Source organism: Drosophila grimshawi, unplaced genomic scaffold, assembly GCF_018153295.1.
Source record: "Drosophila grimshawi isolate 15287-2541.00 unplaced genomic scaffold, ASM1815329v1 contig_44, whole genome shotgun sequence".
In the NCBI taxonomy this organism is placed as follows: Eukaryota; Metazoa; Arthropoda; class Insecta; order Diptera; family Drosophilidae; genus Drosophila; species Drosophila grimshawi.
Window position 1 is genome coordinate 229,494 of NW_025063240.1, and position 12,779 is coordinate 242,272.

The window sequence follows — 12,779 nt, forward strand, 5'->3', positions numbered from 1 at the left end:
CCCCATCCTGGTAGTGTTTGGTTTGTTGCTGCGCCGGCTGTTGGGCAAGCTTTGCTTTCGCTTTGCGCTATGAGTTCCGTTTTTTGTCGGCTGCCCGCTTTATTGTTGGTGCTTATTGTTTAGTTGGGTGAGTTTTTGAAAATTTGCCAAACTACGGCCAAAAAAAAAGTAGTTTTCCAACAGTTTTTCTTTTGTTTTCCCATTGCCGGGAAATTGCTAAATAAATGCATGTTTCGTATTTAATACGACAGCGGCGAGAAACAGAGAGAGAGAGAGAGAGAGAGAGAGAGTTGCGATGAGTTTTCTCTAGTTTTTCGATTCATTTCAGTCTTGCATTGAGTTTTATTTTGGAAGCTGCTGAGCTTTAAATGGTATCGTGCCGCTTGTCCACAACTCTTGCTTTGCTCGTTTTATTAATTTCTTAGCCATCTTTGAGCTGCTCCAATTTCCACTAACTGTCAGCACGCTCCGCACCGCCCCCACCCCGCCTTGCACTGCCCCTCTTTGTGGCCAACAACGTAAGCAATAAACTTCAAGCGGGCTTGCTGTTCTTTGCCAAATGTTTAATATTTCAAAGTGACGCCAGCCAATAGCAGAGAAAAACCCAAAACCCATTTTCCATATTCGCTGCCCCTCTTCTTGTGGGGGAGGGGGGGGGGGGGGTTGGGCGTTCAGGATGATTGCAGCCCTCGCCTTGTCCCTTGCCCCAACCAACCCCCTGGTGTTATTTATATGACATTTTCGCTTGAGTGCGCGTTAAAATATCGCTGACAATATTTTATGCTCATGCTTTGCCTCATGTTTTGCCAACGTATCACTCTCCCCCAAGCCCCCCTTATCCCCCATGCTCTACCCCAACCCCGTCGCCCACATTTGGCTATGATAAACTTGGCAAATTTATCCTGCTTTGCGCCATACGTCTTTTGGCACAGTTTGCGCTGAGAAACTCCCGTCTTCGCTCCCACTCCAGGTTTCCTCCTCACTCCTTCACTATTTGCACAGTTTACAGTTTCAGCAGTTTGGAGTCGAGCTTCGCGTGTGCATCTGTTAGATACTTTGTGTTGCTAAACAAGCACAGTCAAATATTTGCAATGCTCTGCAAACAACAACAGCAGCAGCAACAATAGAAAGAGAACGAGTACGAGAAACTCACGCACGCTGCAAAGATGGGCGCGGTATTTGGAGCACTTGCCAGCGAGCAGATGCAGAAGCAGAAGAAAGAAGTCAAAATGCTGTAGTCGAGTGAGCTCGACTGCGATATACCCTGAATCCAGCTGTTAAGTATCTTCTATGGTTATTGCCAAATTAAAAGTTTTGCTTACTGAAATCTACTCAGGACTGCAGCCGCTCTCAATTCTTATGTCAGCACATTCAGTGAAGAGTACAAAAAACTTGTCCAATTGATCAATAATATGCTTATAATATATATTAATTAGAATAATTTTCCTTTATATTCGTGGCTTTTATTGCTATCAGAAATCGAAAGGGATTAATATTCGAGAAACGGAGCCAGTTATCGCAAGCTTGCTCCGCCAATGGTATACAAGTACTAATATATAAAATTTGTCTTTAGCTATTATGGTATTCATGCAGATGGACGGGCATGGCTATATCGACTCGGAATATATATACTTTCGGATGTCGGAGATGCTTCCTTCTGCATGTTACATACATTGGCACAAGACAATTATACCCTTTTTACCCATTTTTATTGGGTTCAGGGTATGAAAACCCCAATCAGCGTACTGAAGGCTCTGTGTGTGTGCCAGTGAAAGTCGATGGATGGAGGCAGTCAGTCGTCTGTGAAATAGAAAACGAAACAATGCCCTCTTTCGGCTGGGTGTAACGAGAAAACAGCGGGTCTGCTTTACAATTGCAATGCACCCATCGTCGTCACACATGTACTTCAATTTTCGGTAATGGTAATCTTGCAACCAGTAACCAGCAACCAGCAAGCAGCAACCAGCAACCAGCAACTTGCAACTTGCAGCTTGCTGCTTGTGAATTGCGGATAGCCTTGCAAGTTTGTCTAGCAATTGATTTGAATTTAAATTTGGAGCTGCGGTTGAAGCTGCTGCTGAAGAGCGTTCTGTGGGTGTATTTCCTTAGAATACTTGAGTTTCTGCTGATTTGTAAGAGTAACCACAAAGCTTATTGAGAATTTATATTGAATGAATATTTGTTGCTTTTCACATGAAGAACATGCACACATATTTGTGTGGTACTCGATCCTAGAAATCAACATCAATCAGTCACTGATTTTTTGTTAAAATAAAAGTAAAGTAAATAAAATAAAAATAGAAAATAAAGCAACATTTCCGAAAGGGGGACGATATTGAAAACAAAAAATTCGACTTGGAACACACAAGACGACCCATGAACTGTGACAAATGAACCTGGCATATACTGGCAGACTTGGATATGACTATATCGACATTACACAAAAAATGTCCATAATTCTGAGGGATCTTTGTAGCTATTTAGATCAATTTTGGTTTACTTAGCATGCTTAAATGTACTCTTAAGCTAACCCAAAGTGTGGTTTAAGGGAGTTGCGACTGCGTTTAGCTTATTTGTTGGTTTGTTTCTGTTTCTGTTTCTGATTCTGTTTCTGACAACTTTTGTAATTTTTGTGAAAGCCGTAATCTCTCACTCCATTGCAGTGCGATGAAGAGCGCTTTAGCTGCACAAAAAGTATTTTATGGCTCCCTTGAACATTGCGACCAGCTAAGCGACGACGGGCCAGTTGTGTTAGCCAAAAATTTGGTAACGTTAGCACTACGTCAACGACGACGACGACGACGACGCTTTTATGGCATAATTCCTAGCACCGTCTTTTTGTTTTTACAGCCACGCCAAAAACTTTGACTGCTCGCTAAGGAGAGACAAGGAGACGGCTAGACGGGGTCGGCAGTTGGAGCGGAGAAAGGCAGCCGAATTGGCATGGTAAGAAAGTAAAGAGTAATACCCAAAGCAGTCATAAAGTAAAACCAAATACTTTACATATAAACGACCGCAAGCAGACGTCAGAGTCGAGGCCCTCTTGAGCAAGAGAACTGAATCCTCCACAGAGGTGCGGGCTAGACGACGTCGCCATCTTTGCCATAACTTTTTTCTGTTGGTTTTCAGTCGTTTTTTCTTCTTTTTTTTTGGACGCATGCCCATAAAACGGCGACAGGCCAAAAAGTAGGTAAAAAAAAAATTTTGCCGGCGACCTTGCCAAACGCATTCCTGGAACTGTTTAGTCGGTTTCAGTCTCAGTTTTAAAGCCAAGGCAACTTATGTGTGGCAGACAATAAATCCGGGCCATTGATCCTTGTTATATGTCTTAAGCAAATTTATATGGCCAACGGAAAACTAGCTATGTACTTCCGCTGTAATATACTGACACATTTTGGCACAGGACACCCCCTATCCCCCCATTCTCGCTACTTGCCCCCGCTGCGTGGCATTTGATAAACGCGCATATGGCATCGCAGGAGCTTGTCGAACATAAACCTTGCACGGCTGGAGATTTGCCATAGATTCGGAGAAACGTTTAGTGCAGCAGAGTTGAAAATTAAGGCGAGCAGCAACAACACTTTTTTTCATTTTATTACAATGTTTATCCTCAGAGCGGATTAAAGTGGAACTATAAATTCCAAGTGGAACAAAGTGGGGGTAAGGCAAGCAGTAGCACTCCAAGGAGATAAGCCATGCTATACATATATGCGTCTAAGGTTGGAGAGTTACATTTAATATGGCCTAAATATGCAAGCAAAGCATGAGAAAAAAAACTTGAGAGCAAAAGAAAGCCCAGATGAGATGAGAAGGAAAGAAAATAAACAGAGAACGAAGATAATATTGTTTTCCATCTTTTGGAAAAAGATAACATATCTCTATTAAAAGTAAGCACATTTCGTTGTGAGTAATGTATTATGGCAAGACATTTTTCATTTTTCAGAGCATGTTTACAATGTGAGCGAGTTAAAAATTGCAATTCTGTAGAAACATAAGCCTCAATCAAGAACTCAATTATCCTAATTTGGGCTGAGCTAAGCAAATTTGTTTCAATTTGAAGCACAAAATTTGCTGCTTAAGGATATCAAATTAAATTTCCATTGCTGTGCAGCGAAATTATTATATTTCTTTTTTGGGTTTTTGCACTTGGGAACTTTGCCAAGTTTTGCTTCATTTTGGCTGCTTATCGACAAAAGTCAGCAAGCAGATCGGATTTGTGTTTGAATTAAGCAGTAAGTAGCGAAATGTAGAAACCAGCAAAATGAAAACGAGAATGTAAAAGCGCGTAAAGGAGTTACAGCCAGCACCAGTTGGCCAAGGGCTTAGGTTGCTTTTGCGACAGTGCTGGCAGGCATTAGAAGGCAGCATTTGTTGCTGCTGAGCTGACTCAATTCGCGAATACTGCAACTGCAACAAGCTGGCAAAGCAAACCGACACAGGCAAAGACAAAGACAAAGACAAGGAGAGAGAGAGAGGGAGACACACTAAGTAGAGCTTGCCAAGCGCTGACCGCCGCCATGTCGAGCGCCATAAATCTTTGCAAATCGCGGCGGGCGCAAAGTGCGCCACAAAATGGCGAAAATTGCACGGCAAGGAAATAACAAAAGGACCAGAACGACGGCAGCCAAAGAGCCTTGTTGCCACGTAGCACACTCAAAAAAAAAAATTAAATTCAGTAACTCGACCTAAATATTAGAAAGCATTTGTTGCTTTTATAAATATTCTCCAAGTATAAGAAGAAGGCTCGCCCGAAATCGACAATCCCAAAAATATAGTTCTTTTTATTTTCCTGAAATATTTTCCATTATTAAAAAATACATTTCTAAAAAGTAGAACAGCATACTTTGATGATAAAAGTCCTTTATGAAATTCTCTCTCTTGATTTCTACATAAAAGTTTAGTTTTTGTCTGCTTCAGTAGCTCAGCGGTTTAGTTTTTGTCTGCTTCAGTAGCTCAGCGGAAAATAAGTCGAAGAATTTGGGCTCGGAATAACCATAAAATACGAAGTCTTTTCCAATGAAGGTAAATTAATTTGTATAAACTAAGTTGAACTGCGTGTTTGCATATATGTGAAATATTAAAATACGTATGTTGAAGTACCAAACAAATTCTTCTATATCTTCAGTTATTTTAAATTTTGTAGAAAAATCCACTATGAAATTATATAAATAAGAACTCAGGTCCTTAGAAAGTCAGAAACATAAATTAAAGGAACACTTTGCTTCCAAAGAATGGCGAATTTCGAAAATTCAGACTGATTTTTCCTGAGTGCAGGTAGACATGAATCCAAAGGGGCAGCTGGCAGGGCAGCTCGGCAAACAAGTCCCGCCACATGCTCGGAGTCGCTCTTAGCTGCAGCGAAATTTAGTGCGCTTGAAATTTAGTTGCACAGTTGCGGTGATTTAGTTGGCCATCGCACTCGAGCGGCAACCCCAAGCTGTGGGTGGCAATGCAGGTCAGGCAACTGAACAATCAACTCGCCTTGGGGAAGGGCGAGAGGAAAGAGGAAAGAAAGAACGAAGAAAGCGACAGGCGATGAAAGAAGCTTTAAGCTTAAACAAAATTTTGACCAGATCTGATCATTATTAATATTACAAGCCCCAAGCGCTGACTTTGAAAGCCTTAAGTCTGTTTGGAAATATACAAATCAGCCAAAGATTTCTTGAATTCAGCAGTATGTAAATTATGTTTTTTCCCCTGAGGGACATCCAACATTCGTATAGTATGTTGCGAATGTTAGAGTATTTTGTGTTTTTGAATGATTTATCGAATTTTCGTTTTGTGAAAAGTATCAATTTCACAAACAGCAGATAATTGGAGAAAGGTAAGCGCTTCGTTTGATATACAATTAAGCAAAATAGAAATTAAACCCTTTCTAATCTTTATTAATTGGGTTATTTGCAGAAAAGTGGTTATCGTTTGTCTTTATTTTAACTAATTGTCTTATTATTCATTTCGTAAAGATTATTAAAAAAACAATGAAATCAAGATTATTTAAATCAAATTCCAATTTTGCGACTCACACGTTAACCACAACGGAGTCAAATTAAGAATGTTAAAAATGTGGATGCAGGAAATGTTCCGCATAGTGAAATAGGTAATAAGATGGTTTTATTATTACAAATACTTGTACTTAAAAGTGACAATTAAGATACCCATAAGAATGGGATGCGCCATTGCACATTAAAAATAATTGTTAGGTGGAGAATAATTGTTATTACCTCTCACATTATATGAGAAATGCACTTATTCTTATTAGATGAATGCATTTACTGTTATCACTCCCTGTGCATTCAAATGTCCCATAATGTTCGCATTCATCATTTGCACAAAACTTTTGCCCACGACCGACATCCAATTCAAGCCTCCCCCTGGTCCATATTGCCCTCTCTTCATTTTAGGGGAGCCAGAGATCGAGCACAGTCAAGGTTTTTGCTTTAAACAGAACCATTGTTCATGCACCGACCTGGACACAGAGAAAAAGAGAGACAGACAGACAAAGAGAGGGAGAGAGGGAGAGAGATAGAGGGAGGAGGGTAGAGTCATTTAAAGACCCTGTCTGGAAGCCGACATGAGCTAAGTGCAAAAGCGAAATTTATGCGAAAAATGCAGCAGCAATATGTGCAACAGGAGCAGCAGCGACAACAACAACTACGACAAGTGCGGTAACTTTACCAATTCGCACTCAAACAGAGCACAAACGAGGCAACCCAATCCAAGCCAACCATATGCCGCACACAACAACAAGGGCCAACAAGGTACGCAGAGGCGTCCTTTTTTCCCAGGACTTTTTTTTATTATATACACACACATATTGTTTGAAAAATGTGTAGCAAGGGATCGTCTCGGATTGGGGGCAGCAAGGGGTAGGGCGGCGAGAAGAGGAAAGGCATTTGCCAGGCGCAGCAACTTGTTCCCTGGTCCTGTTCCTGTTCTCGACCCTGTGTGCAACGCATGCCCAAGTGTGAATAAGAAAGCTTTGAAAGATGCTGCCGAACAATTCGCCAGACGGCCACTCCTCGTGGCATTATTCATTGTTCTCGAGAGAGAGAGGGAGAGAGGGAGAATGGAGAGGGGAAGGTGGAGGTGGAGGTGGAGGGGGGAGAGCGACGGATAGGCCGGCGAGGACTTAATAAGATTTTAATTGAAGCGCAAGAATTTAATTAATTTAATAATGAATGCTCAAGACCAAAAGAAAGTGAGTAACAGACTAATATGAGATTGTATTCATGGCATGTGAAAATTGCGAAAAATGTGCCTTGCCAGCGGCGTGGGTTTGAATTAAATCACAAAATAATTTCTAATATTGCATTTCTGTTTTTAAATAAGTTTGTAGTTTCAATAGTTGAGTAGTCAGGTATTGAAAACAAATAAATTTGCGTCTTGGGCTATCTACAAATATATCTATCATTCAATCATTAATTTGAATTTGAATATGTCTTATACATTTCACTAAAATAAAATATAATTTATAATCCAAAGAAAATCAAATGTTCCTAATTGCAACTCTATTTCAATTAATACTCGGGCAGAATTAAAACTAACACATTAATCTGTTAACTATTTTCCAAGAAATGTACGAAGAAAAAAGTTTATTTGCCAAAAGCAGCAACTGAACCCTTTAAGCTCGTTTGGCTTTTGGCTGCGTGCTGTTTGGTTTGGGGTCAGAAGCTCATTGCAAATTGTTAATGTTGCAGCTGCAACTTGCGAACTGCAACTGCAACTCAATTGAAAATCTTTAGTGACTCTAAAACTGGAAGTAATATAAATCACGCAAAAGGTTCAGAAAGTAACCCAATGCCGGCAATGGTCGCTGGTTTAATGACGCAAATAATTGCAATTGTGCTGCAAGCTGCAAGCTGCAAGCTGCAAGTTGCTAGTTGCCAGTTGAGAGTTGCCAGCTGGGGATTGTGTGCATTGAATGGCACAAGGGAGCGACTTAATGAAAATCAAACACACAACGCAACAACAATAGAAACAGCAATAACTCAAAGTCGGTCAACTGTGCTGTGGAAAACGTCGCCGAGACTTTGGCGACCTACGAGCGACTCTCAAGTGGTGCATACCAAACAATAATTGATAAACGAACAGATGTACAAGTGTTTAAGTGAATGAATGATGTGCCTCTCCGCTTCAAATGTGAAATGTGCCTGCCAGTTGCAAGTTGCTCGCTGCTGGTTGCAAGTTGCTCGCTGCTCGCTGCTCATTGCTCATTGCTAGTTGAGTGCTTTGAAGTTAGAACATTATTTGCAAGGCTGCATTGTGGGGGGGGACTGGCAATCGGTAATCAGAATGGCGAGGGGGTTGACCCAAATCAATTGATTTATTCACTTGCAGCGCATTGTTCTATGCTGCTACTGCTTTTGCTGCTGCTGCTGCTGCTGTTGGTTCAATTGAAAGCAGTAATTAAATTAATGAAGAAAGTTGACAAACTGAAGATCTGTGTTGTTTATAATACACAGCTACGCTCTGGTATTAATTAAGTTACGCAGTTGAGTTGCCAGCTCAAGTGGAGCGTGGAGCGTGTTGCAGACACGGCGGCATGTGAAAGTCATCTGTTTGAGAATCGCATGGAGAGGCGCAATTGCAACGGCAGCTGTTGAATTTATCACGCAATTGCAGACCGAGCGGGGCCAATGGCCCTTGCGGCAATAACGTTGGCGTTGCACAAATGCGGAAGACCAACTCGAGAAGAGCGCCCAAAACAGATCGCTGACTGCTCGTAGAAAACTGCACAAAAACATATCGAATTCTTTGGCGCTTCGCAGACGTGCTTAAAGTTAAAGGCGTTAAGAAAAACTGTAGATAAATATGCTCGGTATGCGGACAATTATTAGCTGTCACCCTAGTCAATTGGAAATTCCTCAGTTCTTGCAACAACTTCACTCGCGACAATTTCTCATATGTCAAGACAGAAATATGCACTCAAATGCAGTTAATTAACTTCAAAGTCGATAAGTTGAAAAATATAAATAACCAAAACATCATGTTTCTTGGTTAGGCCTCACCCTGAACTGGTTGCCCTAGCTAAGTGCAACATTTGCAGCCGTTAAAAACCGCAGTGCGACATTTGCATGCCGAACTAATCGATGTAGTTGGCAAATGGAATAAGTGCCAAAATAAACCATTATTAAAATTGTTTTGTGTTTTAGGTGGTTTTGTAATGGAATCAGTTTCGATTTGATTACCTTTAATTGACTTTTCAGCAATGTTGATTAATCGAAGCTGACGGCGACAGTGGCAGAAGCAGAGGCAGCGGCAGTGGCAGCGGTGACGTCATCAACATTTAACACTTTTTGAAGCTTATTAAAAATTCAAAATGAGGTTGACTTTTCCGCTCTTCTCTCTGTCCAGTTGCCGTTTCAATTTAAAGCATTTGTGTTGTTAATTTCAATTTCAATCCCGGAACTTTGTTGTCAAACATATTACATTTGAATAATATTCTTTTTGTTGCTGTTGTTGTTGTTGTTGTAGGGCCTGCAATGATATGAATATGTAGAGAAAAATATATATAAATTATTAAGGCAACAACAAATTGCAGCTGCGGCAGTGGTAAATTGTTAATAATGTCACAGTTTGATGCCAACAATTTATGACGAGTTTCGACCTGCATTAAAAATAAATTAAATTTTCGCTTGCAGCCACGCATTTTATTCGTTTTCGTTCGTTTTTTTCTTGCACTCAACATTTTTAAATTATTTATGTTAATATTTTAATGGTTCAATTGAATCTATGAAATCCGGTAAAGCGACTTTTCTCACCCATGCATAAAAAGTGTTTTAGTTTTGCTGTCCACTTTGCCTACCAATCAGAAATAAATATAATAATTTGTTTTAAATTAAAACTAAAAAAATAAATAATGAACTTTTTGTTTGCCGCAAATCACATTTGGTTGCCAATAATGTACAACATTTAAAGTTCATATTTGTGATAATATAGCTAACATATTTCTTAGCTTGTCAAGTGAATTTATTATTTTTAATTAGATACATATTGATGGCCTGATTTCCACTCAAACAAGCATGAATACAATTTCGATATTCAATTAACTTCTCCACATGCAATTTTGCATTTGAATTAATTGGGAAAAAAGCTTTTTTCGTTAATATTATTTCGTTGGAAAAACTGAGGAAAATTTAAAAATGAGCAGACTCCAACTAAGAATCATAAAGAGCATAAAGCAAATGTGTGACAACGAGAAAAACCGCAGCAGTAAAAGATGTAAAAATGGAAAAGCGCACAGAAAAATGCAAAATGCGCGCCTGAAGAGCCTGCCCCATGGATGGGAGCTGAGTGGAGAGCTGGGGTGGAGGGGATAGGAGCTGATAATGGGGAAGGTTCTGTGTCTGTGTCTGTTCCTGCTTCTGCTTCTGTTTCTGTTTCATATGTACATGGCAAGTGTTGTAAGTATGTGCTTAAATACGCATTTATTCATACAAATATGGCCAACGGCAGCAGCAGCAGCAGCAGCAGCAGCAACCGCAACAGCAGCCGGCAAAACAATAAAACAAGTCCGCATGCTATTGTGCTGCTGACAGGCGACAAGATACCCTATAAATGTGAGCTGCTTTAAAGCCTTTAAGCAAACATAATGTATTTCTGTTGACAACACTAAGGTCGCTTTAGTTGTCAACTGTTTAGATGAAATAATGTACCCCACAAATGAGACTAGGAGGTGCGCACACAAACAAAACGTGGAGCGAGCGAAATTTCCATGTCGTTGTCGTCGTAGTTGGGCAAATCAGATGCGCAACTAACGAGCAGCAGCCACGACAATGTTACTGACAACTGGAGCCAGGAGGACTAGGACCCATGTAGGACCAGCGCCGGACGCTGTGCCGCGGGCCATTCTGCGTCTGTCTCTGTGTCTGGGCAGACGAATCCAAACCCAAACCCGAGCCAGAACCCGAACCCATGCGAACATGGCGCAAATGTGACAAATATGGGCATGAAGTGTGCAAGTGACAAGTCTAACATACTTACAAATTTTATGCGGCGGCCACAGAGCCCAAGCCACATTATCACCCAAAAGGGGCAGAGTGAAAAACGCTGGCAACCAAAGGCAACTGGCAAGCGGCAAGTGGCAAGAGACAAGCGACAACAGACACAAGGCATTGCAGCACGGTAGGAATTTGCGTTTTCAAATGTATGTTAATGATGTACCACCGGGTTCCAGCGCCGGCAACGATGATTTCCAGTTTTTCTCTGTTTTTTTTTATATGTTGCGCCTCCATTGCGTTTGCTCAGTTAGCCAAACGTATTTCCTGTCATTGTTTACTGGTCCAACACTTTGCTATTTTTATTTTAATGCCATTTTTTGCGCTCGCCAAACAATACAGAAAAAAGAAGTAGTGCCAAAGATAATTTGAATATGTGCAATCTAATGCTGCTGATGAAGCTGCTGATGAAGCTGCCTTGCTTTTTTTGCCGCAAATTAAATTTAAATTTTCAATTTTTTAACGGAAATACCTTGAGGGGTTTGTGGTGAATAAGTGAACTAAACATGCAACTAATGTGATTTAGATGGACGGCAAATTTAATTGGGAATGAGATAGTACTTTTTTTTTTATCAATTTGGATTGATGGGCTTGAAGAGATTACTTCATTTAAGTCACTCGCTTCCTGAGACGATGATTCTCAATTATTATTATTATTATTATTATAATTACTATTATTGTTTTTACTATTATTATTATTATTATTATTATTATTATTATTATTATTATTATTATTATTATTATTATTATTATTATTATTATTATTATTATTATTATTATTATTATTATTATTATTATTATTATTATTATTATTATTATTAATATTATTATTAATATTATTATGATTAATATTATTATTATTATTATTATTATTATTATTATTATTATTATTATTATTATTATTATTATTATTATTATTATTACTATTATTATTATTATTATTATTAATATTATTATTATTATTATTATTAATATTATTATTATTATTATTATTATTATTATTATTATTATTATTATTATTATTATTTTTTGGAAATGGCGTGGATAAAAATGAAGAGTTAAACGCAGTTTCTGATTATGGATTATCTTTATTATGCGCGAGTGCGTCTTTACTTGTTGAAGAATTGAGAGCAAATTTTGAACTTAGGTAAATACAACGCAGTAAGAAAAAAAGACAATTCATGTGTGACCAGATCTTCGATACTAATCGATATAGCGATACTTAAGTATTAATCGTTGCTGCACTATTCAAACATATTTCAACATTATTATTATTATATTATTATTGGGGAGTAATTACTGCGAACTAGTTGGATCAAGTGCGCCCCTTTCTAAATCAATAACTCTTCCCTCAAAACCGATTCAAGAATTTTTGTCGGGTTGTCGACATGTTTCCCTATTATTCAGTTTAACTTGTTCTTTTATACAAATCATAAAAGCCACAGGAAATGCGTGTATTAGGCCATGAAGTTGACACAAAAATAGGTCCCAATGCGTGGACAGGAAGTGACAAACATTGTTGCAAACACACACACACACACACAAGAGTGTTGCAGACGATCAAACAGCTTACAGTTGTTGCATGTTGCATGTTGCATGAGAGAGCATATCTTAACTAGCGTTCGCCGGTAACAGCTTAACTTTCTTTGCAGTGTGCCAGATGAACCGGCTAAAGGCAGCAAACAGTCGTAGTAGCAATCATAATTGCTTGCATGCAGCATGCAATGGGCTCCCTCTACTCCCTCTCCCTCTCCCTCTCCTTCTCCTTCTCCCTCCTTCTCC

General features: G+C 39.3%; 1 protein-coding gene across 1 annotated transcript in view; it reads right to left on the reverse strand.

Annotated features, from left to right (window-relative positions):
- The window catches only part of LOC6558899 (leucine-rich repeat and immunoglobulin-like domain containing-NOGO receptor-interacting protein 4), a 36,852-nt gene that overhangs the window by 6,788 nt on the left and 17,285 nt on the right, over window positions 1–12,779 (reverse strand). Inside the window, 1 exon segment of the mRNA XM_032743496.2 lies at window positions 9,189–9,477. The gene's annotated coding sequence lies outside the window, so the exon portion shown is untranslated.